The sequence below is a fragment of the Hordeum vulgare genome, chromosome 3H, assembly GCF_904849725.1.
Source record: "Hordeum vulgare subsp. vulgare chromosome 3H, MorexV3_pseudomolecules_assembly, whole genome shotgun sequence".
NCBI lineage: Eukaryota > Viridiplantae > Streptophyta > Magnoliopsida > Poales > Poaceae > Hordeum > Hordeum vulgare.
The window spans coordinates 95,041,005-95,063,274 of NC_058520.1; positions in this window are offsets into that span (position 1 = coordinate 95,041,005).

The window sequence follows — 22,270 nt, forward strand, 5'->3', positions numbered from 1 at the left end:
GATCTCTAAGTTGTCATTGCAAACATGGTTCTCTCACAACAAAGCTAAATCTGGGTCGACAAGCTAGTCATATTTACAAAAACAAAATAGATAGAGTTCATACCAGCTTTTCAGTCTCAGTCACTTCATCATATACCATCATTGTTGCCTTTCATTTGCGCATTGGACTAAGCTGAATCTGCAGGCAAACACAAAGGAGAAGACAAAATAATATGGCTCTTTGAAAGCTAAACAGGTAAGCATGTAAGAACCACTAAGCATTGTAACCAATATCTTCTACCTTGACACAAAGAAAAAGAAACTATTTACACGGGAAAACTCCCAATAAGCAAAAGAAGAAAGAAAAATCTTTTTGGGTTTTCTCAAAAGGACACAAAACAAGAAAACAAGAAAACGAAAAGAAACTAGCATGGATAATACAGTGGCAAAGTGGAAACACCGGCTAACAAAGCGAAAGCATAAGCATGAATGTAAAGTCGGTGAGAACACGTCCTCACCCAAGCTTAGGCTTTTGGCCTTGCTTGATCTACTCACATGGATGATCCTCGCGAAACCCAAAGTCATAATGGGTGTTATACGGGAGTGCTGCAGCCACTGCCTGAATAGCTGCCTCACGAAGTCGAGCAGCAGTCGCCTCCCTCTCATACTCCTCTGCCTCTCCTATGGTTGTGTGGTATCTTCGTTTTACCTGAAAGTCAAAGAAAGCAGGAGCATGAAGAGTAATATGGAAACACGCTGCCGGTTAAATATCAAGCAGTATAGGAGGGATCCATGATCTCTCTCAAGGAACTGGTAGCGTGTTAGAGCGACACGATCAAGGTAGGCTGTACGGAGAGGAGGGTCTTCTGGACGGATGGATACCCCAAGAAAATTTGCTAAGCGTGTAGCATAAACTCCACCAAAGAAATCCCCCTCACTGGCATTTTTATTCAGCCTCCTTGCTATAATAGCTCCCATACTGAAGCTCCTGTCACCTGTTACTGCGCTCTTAAGGATACTAAGGTCGGAAGCGCATAGGTGACAATGTGCACCCTTGCCGTTAACACACCTACCTATGAAGAGGGCAAGGTAGTGCAAGGCAGGGAAATGGATGCTTCCTATGGTGGCTTGCGTGATATCTCTGGTTTCTCCAACAGTTATACTGGAGACAAAGTCTCTGACCGAAGACTTAGTAGGATCATTAACACTACCTCCATCAGATATCTTGCAAATCCTATTGAAATCCTCCAGACCTACTGTATAGGATTTATCGTACAGATCAAACAGTATGGATGATTCATGGCCAACTAAAAATTTAAATCTACGCACGAAGGAGGCAGTGAGCATAGCATACTGTTCACATTTAGCTGAGAGGAATTCTTCTAACTCGGCATTGCGGACAAGTACATCAAACTCATCCTTGAAGCCTGCTTCGATCATGAACTCATCGGAAGGCCATTCACATGGTTGCACCGGTGCGTCCCTTAGTTGAAAAGGTTCGGGCTCCCGAAAGGAGAGACGAGGACCCTTCTTACTTGAGGAACCACCATGAAACTTCCTCCTGAACATAATTTCCTTTTGCTGAAATTTTTCAAGTTCAAGAGAAAAGTGAATGAGGACCAACCATACCTTGTAGCAACTACTCCTACTAGTGCCTAGAGACCATATCACGCGCTGAAAATACTTAGAACCAGCTAAAATCAACATTTATAGCTCAAGAACAGGGTCACCAAGGTAGCAAGAATTCACAAAGGATAAAGAACTAGAGAAAAAACTAATTGGACCAATGGAGGAGTCACTTACCAAGGAGTAATTTCCCCAAAACAGTTCGGAGAATGGTGCTTTGAGCAAGGAGATCGAAAATCACAGCCAAATGAGCAAGAACATGGGTTTGAGCTGCGAAACAATTTTTCCTGGAGGTGGAAGAAGAGGCCGAGAGCTGGAATGAGTGGTGGGGTGCCTGTGGGCCCCACAAGCTTGCACCCCGCCACCAGGGGGGTAGGTGCCGGTAGAGGGGCTTGTGGCCCACTGGTCAGGCCCCCTGGCCAGCTCTGAGGCCCAGAAACTTTCAAAAATTACAGAAAAAATCATACTAAATTTTCAGGACCATCGGAGAACTTTTATTTTTGAGGTATTTTTCTCCAGGACGCTAAAACAGAAAACAGGAAAAACTAAACTAATTCTATCATTTTTCTTCGAAGCAATAGAAAACGAAAGCTTAAAACAGAGGTATGTGACTCTCTGATTCATCCGTTTCATGGTCATCGAAATAAATCCGTCAATGGGATTGATCAAGTCCTTATGACAAAACCTTTTCGAATTGCAAGAGAGAACGGAAAATTTTCTGATATCCACTAAGTCACCTCAATGGGGATATGTATCTCCCCAACAAGCAAATCATACTTCATCTTGCCACGAGGAATAGGGCACTCAAAGCTCCCAATGAGATTCGATGAAGTCTTTTTGATAGCATTGATGCAATGTACTGGGTATCGTTTCTACGGAAAGTGCACTGTGTGCTCATTACCGTTGACATGGAAAGTGACATTGCCTTTGTTGCAATCTATAACAGCCCCTGCAGTATTTAAAAAGGGTCTTCCGAGGATAATAGCCATGGCATCGTCCTCGGGAATATCCAAGATAACAAAGTCTGTTAAGATAGTGGTGTTAGCAACCACAACAGGCACATCCTCACAAACGCCGATAGGGAAAGCAGTTGATTTGTCGGCCATTTGCAGAGAAATTTCAGTGGGTGTCAACTTATCCAACTCAAGTCTACGATAAAGAGAGAGTGGCATAACACTAACACCGGCTCCAAGGTCACATAAGGCAGTTCTTACGTAGTTTCCTTTAATGGAGCAAGGTATAGTGGGCACTCCGGGATCACCAAGTTTCTTAGGAGTTCCACCTTTGAAAGTGTAATTGGCAAGCATGGTGGAGATCTCAAGATCTGGTATCTTCCGTTTATTAGTCACGATACCTTTCATGTACTTGGCATACAGAGACATCTTGATCATATCAGTTAACCGCATCTACAGAAAGACGGGTCTTATCATCTCAACGAAGCGCTCAAAATCCTCATCATCCTTTTTCTTGGATGGCTTAGGAGGGAAGGGTATAGGTCTCTGAACCCATGGCTCTCTTTCTTTACCATGCTTCCTAGTAGTGAAGTCATTCTTGTCGTATCCCTTAGGTTGTGGATTATCAGGATTAACCGTAGGTTCAATCTCCACATCCTCATCATTGCTAGGTTGAGCATTATTATGAACATCACTCTCCATATTGTCACAAGGTTCATGTTCATCACCAGATTGTGTTTCTGCATCAGACGTAGAAATATCATTAGGTTCTTCAGGTGTGACAGTATTTGGTGAACTGGCATGCAAGTTTCTATCATCCTTCTTCTTCTCCTTAGGATGACTAGGTGTATCAGCATTGATTCCTTGAGAATCTTGATCAATTCTCTTAGGATGACCTTTAGGATACAAAGGTTCCTGTTTCATTTTGCCTCCTCTAGTAATGACACTGACAGAGTTGTCATTTAATTCATTGAGCAGGTCATTCTGAGCTTTAAGTACTTGTTCTACTTGATTAGTAATCATAGAGGCATGTTTACTCAGGAGCATCAGAGCATTGACATTTCTGTCTACACAAGCACTTAAATGGCTAAGCATACGAGTACTTTGTTCCAAATGTCTGCTAACATAATCATTGAAACTCTGTTGTTTGGCAACAAAGTTGTCAAATTCATCAAAGCATAGGCTAGCAGATTTATCAAAAGGAATATCACTCTCGCCAAACCAACACAGAGAATTCACTTCCACTACCTGTATCGGGTTATCGAGACCATGGATCTCTTCGATAGGTGGTAGGTTTTTGACATCTTTAGATCTAATGCCTTTCTCTTGCATAGATTTCTTGGCTTCTTGCATATCTTCGGGACTGGGGAATAGAATACCTCTTTTCTTAGGAGTTGGCTTAGGAGGTGGTTCGGGAATAGTCCAAGCATTACCGTTGATCAAGAGGTTATTCAGTAGGGTCTCAGCTTGTTCTACAGTTCGTTCCCTAAAAACAGATCCGACACAACTATCTAGGTAGTCTCTAGAGGCATCGATAAGTCTGTTATAGAGGATATCAAGTATCTTGTTCTTCTTAAGAGGGTGATCAGGCAAAGCATTCTGTAGCTGGACGAGCCTCCCCAAGCATGGATTTGAGCAAAGTTGTATATTTCCTGCAAGGCAGCTTGCTTCTTATGGGCAGGGAAATATTTCTCATAGAAGTAATGGACCATCTCCTGGGGACTACATACACATCCAGGAGCAAGAGAGGTGAACCAGGCTTTAGCGTCATCCTTTAGAGAGAAAGGAAATAGCTTAAGGATATAGTAGTGGCGGATCTTCTCCTCATTAGTGAAGAGGTTGGCTATTTCGGATAGTTTGGCAAGATGGGCTATGACCGTCTCAGACTCATAACCGTGAAAAGGATCAGATTCGACTAGAGAGATTATCTCAGGGTCGACAAAGAATTCATAATCCTTATCGGTGACAAAGATAGGCGAAGTGGCAAACTTCGGGTAATTTTTCATCCTAGCTTCACGAGATTTTTCCTTCCACTTGAGAAGTAATTTCTCAGCGTCATAGGCATCCTTACACGCAAGAAAATCCTTAGCTATCTCTCCCTCCATAACGTAACCCTCAGGTATATCAGGCAATTCATATCTAGGAGAGCTAGATCTAGCAGGAGCAAAAGCAGGTTCTATCTCAATAGTATCGGTAGTTTCAGAAGCATCACGAGCATTGGCAGTAACTCTAGCAATATGAGCATCAAGGAACACTCCTAGTGGAACATCAGGCAAAAGAGTATCTCTAGCAGTATCAAGCATAGCATCATCTGGCATAGCATCTCTAGCCATCAGGCAAAGCAGTATCAAGCATAGCATCTCTAGCAGTATCAAGCATAGTATCATCAAGCATAGTATCAAGCATAGCATCTCTAGCAGTATCAGGCATAGTATCAAACATAGTATCATCAGGCACAGGCGACATATCAAGATTTCTAGCAGGAGGTGAAGTCGCAAACTTACTCATAACTGAAGGTGAATCAAGTGCAGAGCTAGATGGCAATTCCTTACCTCCCCTCGTAGTTGAGGGCAAGACTTTGGTCTTCGGATCCTTCAGATTCTCCATAGTGATCCGCAGATATAAATCCCAAGTGACTCAGAGAATATAGCAATACCTCCCCGACAACGCCGCTAGAAAAATGCTGGCGTCAGTTGTGCTTCCCTGGCAGTGGCGCCAGAAAAGTGCTGATCCTGCAATCTCTAGTGTTAGCTAGACGAATGCTTATGACAACGAACCTTCTCCTGCAATGGCACGAGAAGAATGCTGCTAGCACTCCCCGGCAATGAAACTGGAAGAATGTTGTTGATGGCCCACCAGCGCGTGGGTTCGTAGCAGTTTTCGAGGGTAGAGTATTCGACCCAAATTTGTTGGTACGCCAGGCAGGAGGTGAGAGAATACTCTCGAGTATTAGCAGCTGAATTTGTCGGATTCAACCACACCTGAAAGATTAGTATCTGCAAGCACAGTAGTAACAACAAAGTAGTATGATAACAACGATGTCAGAAACGATCTGTTGAGGGCAGACTATTCCTAACGATCTATCAATGGCGCCTTTGTTGCCGCGTTGCCGGAAGTTGTCAATTCCCGTCAACGGTCTGGCGAATCAATAGTGTAGGAGGTAGTAGCAGTGTAACGTGCAATAGCAGTGGCAAGGAATAGTAGTAGTGACAGCAGTAGCAAGTAGCAACAGTAGCAAGCGACAGTAGTAGTAACAGTAGCAGCAGCCAAGCAAGACAAGTAACAGCAGTAGCAACAGTAGTAGAACCAAAGCAAGACAAGTAACAGAAGTAGCAACACTAGTAGCAGCAGCAGAGCAAGACAAGTAACACTAGTAGCAACAGTAGGACAAACTCGTAGGCAATGGGTCGATGATTTGTTTGGATGATATTCACCATGCAACAGCTATAACACGGAGAGATAAGTGGCTAGCTTCCGTTCATCAATGTGATGTAGGTATGAATTCCGTGTGTCGTCATACGTGCTTAGGGAAAAGAACTTGCATGACATCTATTGTCCATCCCTCCCGTGGCAGCGGGCTCCAAAAGGAAACTGCGGGATATTAAGGTTCTCCTTTTAATAAAGAACCGGACCAACGCATTAGCACTTGGTGAACACATGAACTCCTCAAACTATGGTCATCACCGGGAGTGGTTCCGGTTATTGTCACTCCGGGGTTGCCGGATCATAACACATAGTAGGTAACTACAACTTGCAAGATCGGATCTAAAACACACATATATTGGTGACAACATAATAATTTCAGATCTAGAATCATGGCACTCGGGCCCTAGTGACAAGCATTAAGCATGGCAAAGTAGTAGCAACATCAATCTCAGGACATAGTGGATACGAGGGATCAATCCCCATCAAAACTAACTCGATTACATGATAGATCTCATCCTACTCATCACCGCCCAGCGAGCCTACGAATAGATTACTCACGAACGACGAAGAGCTTCATGGAATTGGAGAGGGAAGGAGGTTGATGATGACGATGGCAACGATTTCCCCTCTCCGGAGCCCAAGACGGACTCCAGATCTGCCCTCCAGATGAAGAACAGGTGGTGGCGGCGCCTCCGTATCGAAAACGCGACGAAAACTTCTCTTTTTATTTTTTCTGGGACGAAAGGCAACTTATAGAGATGGAGTTGGGGGCCAGGTGCCTGTGGGACCCACAAGCCTGCCCACCGCCACCAGGGGGTGGTGGCGGAGCAGGGGCTTGTGGCTCACTGGCCCACCCCCTGAGGTGGAACTTGACGCAGATATTTTTGATATTTTCCAAAACTGCTCCCCATAAATTTTCAAGACGTTAGGAGAACTTTGATTTCTACACAAAAATAACACCAAGGCAATTCTGCTGAAAACAGTGTCAGTCCGGGTTAGTTCCATTCAAATCATGCAAATTATAGTCCAAAACAAGGGAAAAAGAGTTTGGAAAAGTAGATACGTTGGAGACGCATCATAAGGCAGGAAAATGAATGCTCCCCATGGTAGCCTGCGTAATATCTCTAGTTTCTCCAACAATTATACTAGAAATAAAATCTCTAACCGAAGACTTAGGAGGGTCATTAGGACTACCCCAATCAGGTATCTTGCATATTCTATTAAAATCCTGTAAATCCATAGTATATGATTTGTCATAAAGATCAAACAGTATGGATGTGTCACGGCCAACTGAAAATTTGAATCTACGAACAAAAGAGGCAGTGAGTATCAACTGTTCACATTTATTGGAGATAAATTCTTTGAGCCCAGCGTTGCGAACAAATGTATCAAACTCGTCCTTGAAACCTGCATCAATCATGAATTCATCGGAAGGCCATTCACATGGTTGCACCGGTGCTTTCCTTGGCTGATAAGGATCGGGCTCCCGAATCGCGAGATGGGGACCCCTTTTGCTTGAGGAACCACCAATATAGTTCTTCCTGGACATCTTCTTTTTCTGAAATAATTCTGAAATTTTTAGTGACTCAAAATAAAAGTGAACAAAGTTTAACAAAACTCATAGCAACTACTCCTACAAGTGCCTAGAGGCTATATCATGCATCAAAACTACTTGGGACCAACTAAAATTAACATGCAAAGCTCAAGAACAGGGTCACCAAGGCAGCAATAATATGCAATGAATAAAACACTAGAATAAAAACTAATTGGACCAATGGAGGGGTCACATACCAAGAAACAATTCCGCAAAACAGTTTGGTGAATGGGGCTTTGCACAAGGATATCGAAAACTGCAGCAAAATGAGCAAGAACACGGGTTTGAGCTGTGGAACGATTTTTTCTGGAGGTAGACAAAGAAGATGGGTGCTCGAATAAGTGGAGGGGGACCATGTGGGACCCACGAGCCTGCCAGGCGCGCCCAGGGGGGTGGGCGTGCCTCCTGGGCTCGTGGCCCACTGGTGCATCCCCCTGACTAGTTATCTATCTCAGAAATTCTTAAATATTCCTAAAATAATCATACTTGAATTTCAGGGCATTTGGAGAACTTTTATTTTCAAGTCATTTTTATTGAACGGATACTGCAGAAAACACGAAAATAATGCTATATTTATTATTTTTCTACTAAATAACAGAAAGTAAAAGTTGGAAACACGAGGTTGTGACTTCTAGATTCATCCATCTCATGGTCATCAAAAGAAATCCGTCAATGAGATTTATCAAGTCTCCTTGACAAACTTTTTTTCGAATCACATAAAACCGGAGAATTTTCGAATAATCACTAGGTTACCTCAACGGGGGTGTGCATATCCCCAATAACAAGTATATCATATTTCATCTTGACAGTAGGTATAGGGAATTCAAAGCTTCCAATAATAATTGACGAAGATTTTTCAATAGTATTAATGCAATGAACTTGATATTGTTTCTTCGGAAAGTGCACGGTGTGCTCATTACCATTAACATGGAAAGTGACATTGCCTTTGTTGCAATCAATAACAGCCCTTGCAGTGTTTAAAAAGGGTCTTCCAAGGATGACCGCCATGGCATCATCCTCGGGAATATCAAGAATAACAAAGTCGGTTAAGATAGTAACGTTCGCAACCACAACAGGCACATCCTCGCAAATGCCGATAGGTAAAGCAGTTGATTTGTCGGCCATTTGCAAAGAAATTTCAGTAAGTGTCAATTGATCCAATTCAAGTCTACGATATAAAGAGAGAGGCATAACACTAACACCGGCTCCAAGATCACATAAAGCAGTTCTAACATAATTTCCTTTAATGGAGCAAGGTATAGTGGGCACTCCGGGATCACCTAGTTTCTTAGGAGTCCCACCCTTAAAAGTGTAATTAGCAAGCATGGTGGAAATCTCAATATCAGGTATCTTCCTTTTATTAGTCACAATATCTCTCATGTACAAACACATTTGCAAAAAGATAGGTCTAATCATTTCAACAAAGCGCTCAAAATCCTCATCATCCTTTTTCTTGGATGGTTTGGGAGGAAAGGGCATGGGTTTCTGAACCCATGGTTCTCTTTCTTTACCATGCTTCCTAGCAATAAAATCATTCTTATCATATCTCTTGTTCTTAGGTTGTGGGTTATCAAGATCAACAGCAGGTTCAATCTCCACATCATTATCATTACTAGGTTGAGCATCAACATGAACACCATTATCTATATTACCACTAGGCTCATGTTCATCACCAGATTGTGTTTTGGCATCAGAAATAGAAACATCATTTGGATTCTCAGGTGTAACAGCAACAGGTTTACTAGCATGCAAGTTCCTATCATCTTTCTTTTTCTTTCTATTACCAGGATGACTAGGTGCATCAGTATTAACTCCTTGAGAATCTTGTTCAGTTCTCTTAGTATGGCCCTCATGATACAAAGGTTCCTGAGTAATTCTACCACCTCTAGTAACAACTCTAACAGAATTATCATTCAATTCATTAAGCAAGCCATTTTGAGCCTTAAGTACTTGTTCTACTTGAGTAGTGACCGTAGAAGCATGTTTACCAATAAGCTTAAGATCATTAACATTTCTATCCACACAAGCACTTATATGATTAATCATACGAGAATTTTGTTTCAATTGTCTGGTAACATAATCATTAAAACTTTGTTGTTTGGCCACAAAGTTATCAAATTCATCTAAGCATAAGCTAGCAGGTTTATCATAAGGAATATCACTCTCATTGAATCTACGAAGAGAATTTACCTCTACTACCTGTGTTGGGTTATCAAGACCATGTATTTCTTCAATAGGTGGTAGATTCTTAACATCTTCAGCTTTAATACCTTTCTCTTGCATATATTTCTTTGCTTCTTGCATATCTTCAGGACTGAGGAATAGAATACCTCTTTTTTTCGGAGTTGGCTTCGGAGATAGTTCGGGAATAGTCCAAGCATTATCATTGGTCAAGATATTATTCAATAGAATTTCAGCTTCTTCCACAGTTCGTTCCCTGAAAACACAACCAGCACAACTATCTAGGTGGTCCCTAGAAGCATCGGTTAGTCCATTATAAAAGATGTCAAGTATTTCATTTTTCTTAAGAGGGTGATCAGGCAAAGCATTAAGTAACTGGACAAGCCTCCCCCAAGATTGTGGGAGACTCTCTTCTTCAATTTGCACAAAGTTATATATATCCTGCAAGGCAGCTTGTTTCTTATGAACAGAAAAATATTTCTCAGAGAAGTAGTATATAATATCCTGGGGACTACGCACACAACCAAGAGCAAGAGAAGTAAACCAAGTTTTAGCATCACCCTTTAGTGAGAAAGGAAACAACTTAAGGATATAGTAATAGTGAATTTTTTCCTCATTAGTGAATAGGGTGGCTATATCATTCAGTTTAGTAAGATGTGCTACAACAGTTTCAGATTCATAACCATGAAAAGGATCGGATTCAACCAAAGTGATTAACTTAGGATCGACAGGAAATTCATAATCCTTATTAGTAACAAAGATGGGTGAAGTAGCAAACTTGGGGTCATATTTCATTCTAGCATTCAGAGATTTTTCTTTCCACTTGCGTAATAAATTCTCGAGATTATAGTTATCCTTACTAGCAAAAAAGTCTTCAGCTGCCTCTCCCTCCATAACATAACCCTTAGGTATATTAGGCAATTCATATCTAGGAGAGCTAGGTCTAACAGGTGTCACAGCAGGTTCAACTTCAATAATTTCATCAGTTTCAGAAGTATCATCAGATTCAATAGTAACTCTAGCAATTTGTGCATCAAGAAATTCACCCAGTGGCATATCATTATCAAGCAAAGCATCATGGATAGCAGAAGTAGCATCATCAAGCACATGCGACATATTAGAATTACTAGTAGGTGGTGGTGTCGCAAATTTACTCATAACACAAGGTGAATCAAGTGCAGAGCTAGATAGCAGTTCCTTACCTGTCTTCGTAGTTGAGGGCGATACTTTAGTTTTTGGATCTCTCGGATTCCTCATAGTGATCAACAGATATAAATCCAAAGTGCTCAGAGAATAGAGCTATGGCCCCCGGCAACGGCGCCAGAAAAAGGTCTTGATAACCCACAAGTATAGGGGATTGCAATAGTTTTCGAGGGTAGAGTATTCAACCTAAATGTATTGATTCGACACAAGGGGAGACAAAGAATACTTTCGAGTATTAGCAGTTGAGTTGTCAATTCTACCACACCTGAAAGACTTAGTATTTGCAGCAAAGTTTTAGTAGCAAAGTAGTATGATAGTAACGGTAGCGGCGGTAACAGTAGCAGTAGTAATTTGTATAGCAAGTGTGACAGCAATAGCGGTAAAGTAACTTAGCAAGGACCAGTATAGGAAAAGCTCATAGGCATTGGATTGGTGATGGATAATTATGTCGGATGGCATTCATCATGTAACAGTTATAACATAGGGTGATATGTAACTAGCTCCAGTTCGTCAATGTAATGTAGGCATGTATTCCCTATTTAGTCATATGTGCTTATGGAAAAGAACTTGCAGGACATCTTTTGTCCTACCCTCCCGTGGCAGCGGAGTCCTAATGGAAATTAAGGGATATTAAGGTCTCCTTTTAATAGAGAACCGAAACAAAGCATTAGCACATGGTGAATACATGGGATCCTGATGCTATGGTCATCTCCGGGAGTGGTTCCGGGTATTGTCGCTCCAGGGTTGCCGGGTCATAACACATAGTAGGTGACTACAACTTGCAAGATAGGATCAAGAACACACATATATTGATGAAAACATAATAGGTTCAGATCTGAAATCATGGCACTCGGGCCCTAGTGACAAGCATTAAGCATAGCAAAGTAGTAGCAACATCAATCTTAGAACATAGTGGATACTAGGGATCAAACCCCATCAAAACTAACTCGATTACATGATAGATCTCATCCAACCCATCACTGTCCAGCAAGCCTACGATAAGATTACTCACGAACGATGGAGAGCATCATATAATTGGCGATGGAGGATGGTTGATGATGACGACGGCGTCGATTTCCCCTCTCCGAAGCCCAGAACGGACTCCAGATCAGCCCTCCAGAGGAAGAACAGGCGGTGGCGGCGGATTCGTATCGTGAAACGCGATGAACTCTTCTCTCCCCTTTTTCTGGGCGAGAGAGGTTATATAGAGTTGGATATGAAGTCGGTGGAGCCACGTGGGCCCCATGAGCCTGCTAGGCGTGCCCGAGGGGGCGCCTGTAGGGCTCGTGGCCCACTGCCAGCGTATCTTCAGTTGATTCTTTCTGTGATACTTTTTATATATTCCATAAAAAATCCTCGTAAGTTTTCAGGTCATTCCGAGAACTTTTATTTCTACACAAAAACAACACCATGGGAGTTCTGCTGAAAACAGCGTCAGTCCGGGTTAGTTTCATTCAAATCATGCAAATTAGAGTCCAAAACAAGGGCAAAAGAGTTTGGGAAGTAGATACGTTGGAGACGTATCAACTCCCCCAAGCTTAAAGCCTTGCTTGTCCTCAACAAATTCAGTTGATAAACTGAAAGAGACAAAAGAAAAAACTTTTATGAACTCTGTTTGATCTTTTCGTTGTCATTATGTCTAACTCATATTCAGATTTTCAGCAAGATCATAGGCTAACCACATAAGCAATGACATTTAGGTCTCATGGTATACTCGTATCAATGGCATAATTAACTAGCGAGCAATAATAATAAGTTTCAAACGTCAACACTTCAATCAAAATAATCATGATACAATACGAATAAATGGTATCTCGCTAGCCCTTTCTGAGACCGCAAAACATAAATGCAGAGCACCTTCAAAGACCAAAGGCCGATTGGAAATTGTAATTCTTGGCAAAGAAGATCCAGTCATAGTCATACTCAATATCAATTAATAGCAAAGCATGTAAATGACGGAGGTGCTCTCTAGCTGGTGCTTTTTAATAAGAGGACGACTCAACATAAACGTAAATAGATAGGCCCTTCGCAGAGGGAAGCATTGATTTGCAGAGGTGCCAGAGCTCAAGCTTTTTAAAACAGAGATAAATAATTTTGGGTGGCATGCTTTCATTGTTAACGCGATGACCAAGAGTTTTCACCATCTTCCATGCTACACATATTATAGGCGGTTCCCAAACAGAATAGTAAAGTTTTGACTCCGCCACCACCGATCAATCACACTCCACGAGTAGACGAATCCTCGGGTGCCATTCAAACCAACAACAATCCCGGGGGGGTTTTGTTTGCAATTATATTTTTGATTTGATTTGAGCATGGAACTGGGAATTTCGATTACCGCCCCCTTTCTCGTGAGTGATAATGAATAAACACGTATCGAGGATAACACGCCTAGCATGTAAGATACTGACCTCCCCTTGTCACCACATGAGCGGTTCGGGCATACAAAAGAGATTATTATTTGAAGATTTAGAGAGTGGCACATGCAAATTTACTTGGAACGGCAGGTAGATACCGCATATAGGTAGGTATGGTGGACTCATATGGAACAACTTTCGGTTTATGGAAGTGGATGCACAAGCAGTATTCCCGCTTAGTACAAGTGAAGGCTAGCAAAAGTCTGGGAAGCGACCAGCTAGAGAGCGACAACAGTCATCAATATGCATTGAATTAACCAATGTTGAGTGCAAGCATAAGTAGGATATAAAATCACCATAAACATGAATATCGTAGAGGCTATGTTGATTTTGTTTCAACTACATGCATGAACATGTGCCAAGTCAAGCCACTTAAATCATTCAACGGAGGATACCATCCTATCATACTACATCGTAATCATCTTGAAATTCATGTTGGCATCCAAGACAAACCATTATAGGCTCCTAGCTAATTAAGCATGGCATCAGAAACTATGATCTCTAAGTTGTCATTGCAAACATGTTTCTCTCATAACAATGCTGAATTAGGAATGATGAGCTAGTCATATTTACAAAAACAAAATAGGTCGGGTTCGTACCAGCTTTTCCAGGCCCAGTCACTTCATCATATATCATCATTATTGCCTTTCACTTGCACGACCGAATGATGTGAATAATAATAAGAGTGTTCGTGCATTGGACTAAGCTGGAATCTGCAAGCAAATTTAGAGGAGAAGACAAAGTAATATGGCTCTTTGACGGATAAAAAATAATGCCTATGAGAGCCACTAATCATTTTAATCATGGTCTTCTACCTCGACCCAAAGAAAAAGAAAACTATTTACACGGGAAAGCTCCCAACAAGCAAAAGAAGAACGGGAAATCTTTTGGGGTTTTCTTTTTAATTACCACTAAGCATGCTGGAAAGTAACCTTACAACTAATTTTTTTTGTTTTTCTCATTTTTAAACAAACACACGAGACGAATGCAAGAAAAAGAAATAAACTAGCATGGATGATACAATGGAAGAGTGTGAGCACCGACTATCAAAGTGAATGTTTGAGCATGAATATAAAGTCGGTGAGAGACATGTACTCCCCCAAGCTTAGGCTTTTGGCCTAAGTTGGTCTAGTTCCACGGCTGGTCCGGGCGATATCCAAAATCATAATGGGGGTTGTACTGGGCACGACAGCTACCGCCTGAATAGCTGCCTCACGGAGGCGAGCAACCTTCACCTCCCTCTCATACTCCTCTACCTCTCCTCTGGTTATGTAATATCTCCGTTTTCCCTGAAAGTCAAAGAAGGCAGGAACAGGAAGGGTAATATGGAAAACACGTTGTAGGTTAAATATTAACCAGTATAGGAGGCATTCATTATCCGTATGATGGAACTGATAACGTATCATAGCGGTGTGATCAAAGAAAGCTCTGTGGAGTGGGGGATCTCCTGTGCGGATGGGTATTCCAAGATAATTTGCTATGCAAGTGGCATAGATCCCACCGAAGAAAGCCCCTCCATTCGCATTATTATTTAGCCTCCTAGTAATTATAGCTCCCATGTTGAAACTTCTATCACCCGTTACCGCGCTCTTAAGAATACTAAGGTCAGGTGCACAGAGGTGACTATGGTCATGCTTGTTGTTAATGCATCTACCTATGAAGAGGGCAAAATAATGTAAGGTGACGTCAGCAGTGCTTCCCTGGCAGTGGCGCTAGAAAAGTGATGATCCTGCAATCTCTAGTGTTAGCTAGACGAATGCTTATGACAACGAACCTTCTCCTGCAACGGCACCAGAAGAATGCTGCTAGCACTCCCCGGCAATGAAACTGGAAGAATGTTGTTGATGGCCCACCAGCGCGTGGGTTCGCAGCAGTTTTCAAGGGTAGAGTATTCGACCCAAATTTGTTGGTACGCCAGGAAGGAGGTGAGAGAATACTCTTGAGTATTAGCAGCTGAATTTGTTGGATTCAACCACACCTGAAAGATTAGTATCTGCAAGCACAGTAGTAACAACAAAGTAGTATGATAACAACGATGTCAGAAACGATCTGTTGACGACAGACTATTCCTAACGATTGTATCAATGGCGCCTTCGTTGCCGCGTTGACGGAAGTTGTCAATTCCCGTCAACGATCTGGCGAATCAACAGTGTAGCAGGTAGTAGCAGTGTAACGAGCAATAGCAGTGGCAAGGAACAGTAGTAGTGACAGCAGTAGCAAGTAGCAACAGTAGCAAGCGACAGTAGTAGTAACAGTAGCAGCAGCCGAGCAAGACAAGTAACAGAAGTAGCAACAGTAGTAGCAGCAGAGCAAGACAACTAACAGCGTAGCAACATTAGTAGCAGCAGCAGAGCAAGACAAGTAACAGCAGTAGCAACAGTAGGACAAACTCGTAGGCAATGGGTCGGTGATTTGTTTGGATGATATTCATCATGCAACAGCTATAACACGGAGAGATAAGTGGCTAGCTTCCGTTCATCAATGTGATGTAGATATGTATTCCGTGTGTCGTCATACGTGCTTAGGGAAAAGAACTTGCATGACATCTATTGTCCATCCCTCCCGTGGCAGCGGGCTCCAAACGGAAACTGCGGGATATTAAGGTTCTCCTTTTAATAAAGAACCGGACCAACGCATTAGCACTTGGTGAACACATGAACTCCTCAAACTATGGTCATCACCGGGAGTGGTTCCGGTTATTGTCACTCCGGGGTTGCCGGATCATAACACATAGTAGGTAACTACAACTTGCAAGATCGGATCTAAAACACACATATATTGGTGACAACATAATAATTTCAGATCTAGAATCATGGCACTCGGGCCCTAGTGACAAGCATTAAGCATGGCAAAGTAGTAGCAACATCAATCTCAGAACATAGTGGATACTAGGGATCAATCCCCATCAAAACTAACTCAATTACATGATAGATCTCATCCTACTCATCACCGCCCAGCGAGCCTACGAATAGATTACTCACGAACGACGAAGAGCTTCATGGAATTGGAGAGGGAAGGAGGTTGATGATGACGATGGCGACGATTTCCCCTCTCCGGAGCCCAAGACGGACTCCAGATCTGCCCTCCAGATGAAGAATAGGTGGTGGCGGCGCCTCCGTATCAAAAACGCGATGAAAACTTCTCTTTTTTTCGGGGACGAAAGGCAACTTATAGAGCTAGAGTTCGGGGTGAAGGTGCCTGTGGGCCCCACAAGCCTGCCCACCGCCACCAGGGGGTGGTGGCTGAGCAGGGGCTTGTGGCCCACTGGCCCACCCCAACTTGGCGCAGATATTTTTGATATTTTCCAAAACTGCTCCCCGTAAATTTTCAGGACGTTTGGAGAACTTTGATTTATGCACAAAAATAACACCAAGGCAATTCTGCTGAAAACAGCGTCAGTCTAGGTTAGTTCCAATCAAATCATGCAAATTATAGTCCAAAACAAGGGCAAAAGAGTTTGGAAAAGTAGATACGTTGGAGACGTATCAACTCCCCCAAGCTTAAAACCTTGCTTGTCCTCAAGCAACTATGTCGATCCTCAAAGAAAAACTTTGACAAACTCTGTTCAATCTTGTTGTTGCAACTATGTCTAACTCATAACCAGAATTTTAGCAAGATCACAAGTTAACCACATAAGCAAATTACACAAAGGTCTCACGGTAAACTAATATCAATGGCATAATGAGCTAACGAGCAAATAATAATGAGTTTCAAATACCAACACTTCAATCAAAAAAAGCATGAAGCAATATGAATAGGTGGTATCTCGCTAGCTCTTTCTGAGACCGCAAAACATAAATACAGAGCACTTTCAAAGATCAAGGGCTGACTAAACATTGTAATTCATAGCAACGAAGATCCAGTCATAGTCATACTCAATATCAATCAAAAGCAAAGCATAAAAATGACAGAGGTGCTCTCTAATTGGTGCTTATATAAGAGGAGGATGACTCGACAAGAAAATAAATAGACAGGCCCTTCGCAGAGGGAAGCATTGATTTGAAGAGGTGCCAGAGCTCAAGCTTTGAAAACAGAGATAATAATTTTGGGTGGCATGCTTTCATTGTCAACGCAATGACCAAGAGTTCTCAATATATTCCATGCTACTCATGCTATAGGCGGTTCCCAAACAGAAAAGTAAAGTTTTAACTCCCCCACCACCAATCAATCACACTCCAGGGCTAGCCGAATCCTCGGGTACATTCTATACTAACATCAATCCGGGGGGAGTCTTGTTTTACAGTTATGTTTTCGATTTAAGCATGGAACTGGGCATCCCAAATACCGGCCCCTTTCTCGTGAATGACTGTGAATAAACACATGTTGAGGATAACACTCCTAGCATGGAAGATACAAATAGCCCTCTGTCACCACATGAGCGGTTCGGGCATGCAAAACAGATTTATTTCTTGAAGGTTTAGAGAGTGGCACATGCAAATTTACTTGGAACGACAGGTAGATACCGCAAATAGGTAGGTATGGTGGACTCTCATGGAAAAACTTTTGGGTTTATGGAAGTGGATGCTCAAGCAGTATTCCCGCTTAGTACAAGCGAAGGCTAGCAAAAGACTGGGAAGCGACCAACTAGAGAGCGACAACAGTCATCAAGATGCAATGAGTTTGACTAACATTAAATGCAAGCATGAACAGGATATAAATCACCATGAACACGAACATCATAGAGGCTATGTTGATTTTGTTTCAACTACATGCATGAACATGCGCCAAGTCAAGCCACTTGAAACATTCAAAGGAGAATACCATCCTATCATACTACATCACAGTCATCTCAAAATCTATGTTGGCAATTAAGACAAACCATTATAAGCTCTCAGCTAAATAAGCATGGCATCAGAAACTATGATCTCTAAGTTGTCATTGCAAACATGGTTCTCTCACAACAAAGCTAACTCTGGGTCGACAAGCTAGTCATATTTACAAAAACAAAATAGATAGAGTTCATACCAGCTTTTCAGTCTCAGTCACTTCATCATATACCATCATTGTTGCCTTTCATTTGCGCATTGGACTAAGCTGAATCTGCAGGCAAACACAAAGGAGAAGACAAAATAATATGGCTCTTTGAAAGCTAAACAGGTAAGCATGTAAGAACCACTAAGCATTGTAACCAATATCTTCTACCTTGACACAAAGAAAAAGAAACTATTTACACGGGAAAACTCCCAATAAGCAAAAGAAGAAAGAAAGATCTTTTTGGGTTTTCTCAAAAGGACACAAAACAAGAAAACAAGAAAACAAAAAGAAACTAGCATGGATAATACAGTGGCAAAGTGGAAACACCGGCTAACAAAGCGAAAGCATAAGCATGAATGTAAAGTCGGTGAGAACACATCCTCACCCAAGCTTAGGCTTTTGGCCTTGCTTGGTCTACTCACATGGATGATCCTGGCGAAACCCAAAGTCATAATGGGTGTTATACGGGAGTGTTGCAGCCACTGCCTGAATAGCTGCCTCACGAAGTCGAGCAGCAGTCGCCTCCCTCTCATACTCCTCTGCCTCTCCTATGGTTGTGTGGTATCTTCGTTTTACCTGAAAGTCAAAGAAAGCAGGAGCATGAAGAGTAATATGGAAAACACGCTGCCGGTTAAATATCAAGCGGTATAGGAGGGATCCATGATCTCTCTCAAGGAACGGGTAGCGTGTTAGAGCGACACGATCAAGGTAGGCTGTACGGAGAGGAGGGTCTTCTGGACGGATGGATACCCCAAGAAAATTTGCTAAGCGTGTAGCATAAACTCCACCAAAGAAATCCCCCTCACTGGCATTTTTATTCAGCCTCCTTGCTATAATAGCTCCCATACTGAAGCTCCTGTCACCTGTTACTGCGCTCTTAAGGATACTAAGGTCGGAAGCGCATAGGTGACAATGTGCACCCTTGCCGTTAACACACCTACCTATGAAGAGGGCAAGGTAGTGCAAGGCAGGGAAATGGATGCTTCCTATGGTGGCTTGCGTGATATCTCTGGTTTCTCCAACAGTTATACTGGAGACAAAGTCTCTGACCGAAGACTTAGTAGGATCATTAACACTACCTCCATCAGATATCTTGCAAATCCTATTGAAATCCTCCAAACCTACTGTATAGGATTTATCGTACAGATCAAACAGTATGGATGATTCATGGCCAACTAAAAATTTAAATCTACGCACGAAGGAGGCAGTGAGCATAGCATACTGTTCACATTTATCTGAGAGGAATTCTTCTAACCCGGCATTGCGGAAAGTGCATCAAACTCATCCTTGAAGCCTGCTTCGATCATGAACTCATCGGAAGGCCATTCACATGGTTGCACCGGTGCGTCCCTTAGTTGAAAAGGTTTGGTCTCCCGAAAGGAGAGACGAGGACCCTTCTTACTTGAGGAACCACCATGAAACTTCCTCCTAAACATAATTTCCTTTTGCTGAAATTTTTGAAGTTCAAGAGAAAAGTGAATGAGGACCAACCATACCTTGTAGCAACTACTCCTACTAGTGCCTAGACACCATATCACGCGCTGAAACTACTTGGAACCAGCTAAAATCAACATTTATAGCTCAAGAACAGGGTCACCAAGGTAGCAAGAATTCGCGAAGGATAAAGCACTAGAGAAAAAACTAATTGCACCAATGGAGGAGTCACTTACCAAGGAGTAATTTCCCCAAAACAGTTCGGAGAATGGTGCTTTGAGCAAGGAGACCGAAAATCACAGCCAAATGAGCAAGAACACGGGTTTGAGCTGCGAAACAATTTTTTCTAGAGGTGGAAGAAGAGGCTCAGAGCTGGAATGAGTGGAGGGGGTGCCTGTGGGCCCCACAAGCTTGCACCCTGCCACTAGGGGGGTAGGTGGTGGTAGAGGGGCTTGTGGCCCACTGGTCAGGCCCCCTGGCCAGCTCTCAGGCCCAGAAATTTTCAAAAATTCCAGAAAAAATCATACTAAATTTTCAGGACCATCGGAGAAGTTTTATTTTCGAGGTATTTTTCTCTCGGATGCTAAAACAGAAAACAGGAAAAACTAAACTAATTCTATCATTTTTCTTCTAAGCAACAAAAATCGAAAGCTTAAAACAGAGTTATGTGACTCTCTGATTCATCCGTTTCATGATCATCGAAAGAAATCCGTCAATGGGATTGATCAAGTCCTTATGAAAAAACCTTCTCGAATTGCAAGAGAGAACGGAGAATTTTCTGATAGCCACTAAGTCACCTCAATGGGGATATGTATCTCCCCAACAAGAAAATCATACTTCATCTTGACACGAGGAATAGGGCACTCAAAGCTCCCAATGATAATCGATGAAGTCTTTTCGATAGCATTGATGCAATGTACTGGATATCGTTTCCTAGGAAAGTGCACTATGTGCTCATTACCGTTGAAATGGAAAGTGACATTGCCTTTGTTGCAATCTATAACAGCCCCTGCAGTGTTTAAAAAGGGTCTTCCGAGGATAATAGCCATGGCATCAACCTCGGGAATATCCAAGATAACAAAGTCTGTTAAGATAGTCGTGTTAGCAACCACAACAGGCACATCCTCGCAAACGCCGATAGGGAAAGCAGTTGATTTGTCGGCCATTTGCAGAGAAATTTCAATGGGTGTCAACTTATCCAACTCAAGTCTACGATAAAGAGAGAGTGGCATAACACTAACACTGGCTCCAAGGTCACATAAGGCAGTTCCTACGTAGTTTCATTTAATGGAGCAAGGTATAGTGGGCACTCCGGGATCACCAAGTTTCTTAGGAGTTCCACCTTTGAAAGTGTAATTGGCAAGCATGGTGGAGATCTCAAGATCTGGTATCTTCCGTTTATTAGTCACGATATCTTTCATGTACTTGGCATACGGAGACATCTTGAGCATATCAGTTAACCGCATCTGCAGAAAGACGGGTCTTATCATCTCAACGAAGCGCTCAAAATCCTCATCATCCTTTTTCTTGGATGGCTTAGGAGGGAAGGGGATAGGTCTCTGAACCCATGGCTCTCTTTCTTTACCATGCTTCCTAGCAGTGAAGTCATTCTTTTCATATCTCTTAGGTTGTGGATTATCAGGATTAACCGTAGGTTCAATCTCCACATCCTCATCATTGCTAGGTTGAGCATTATTATGAACATCACTGTCCATATTGTCACCAGGTTCATGTTCATCACCAGATTGTGTTTCTGCATCAGACATAGAAATATCATTAGGTTCTTCAGGTGTGACAGTTTTTGGTGAACTGGCGTGTAGGTTTCTATCATCCTTCTTCTTCTCTTAGGATGACTAGGTGTATCAGCATTGATTCCTTGAGAATCTTGATCAATTCTCTTAGGATGACCTTTAGGATACAAAGGTTCCTGTTTCATTTTGCCTCCTCTAGTAATGACTCTGACAGAGTTGTCATTTAATTCATTGAGCAGGTCATTCTAAGCTTTAAGTACTTGTTCTACGTGAGTAGTAATCATAGAGGCATGTTTACTCAGGAGCTTCAGAGCATTGACATTTCTGTCTACACAAGCACTTAAATGGCAAAGCATACGAGTACTTTGTTCCAAATGTCTGCTAACATAATCATTGAAACTCTGTTGTTTGGCAACAAAGTTGTCAAATTCATCAAAGCATAGGCTAGCAGATTTATCAAAAGGAATATCACTCTTGCCAAACCTACGCAGAGAATTCACTTCCACTACCTGTATTGGGTTATCGAGACCATGGATCTCTTCGATAGGTGGTAGGTTTTTGACATCTTCATATCTAATGCCTTTCTCTTGCATAGATTTCTTGGCTTCTTGCATATCTTCGGGACTGAGGAATAGAATACCTCTTTTCTTAGGAGTTGGCTTAGGAGGTGGTTCGCGAATAGTCCAAGCATTATCGTTGATCAAGAGGTTATTCAGTAGGGTCTGAACTTGT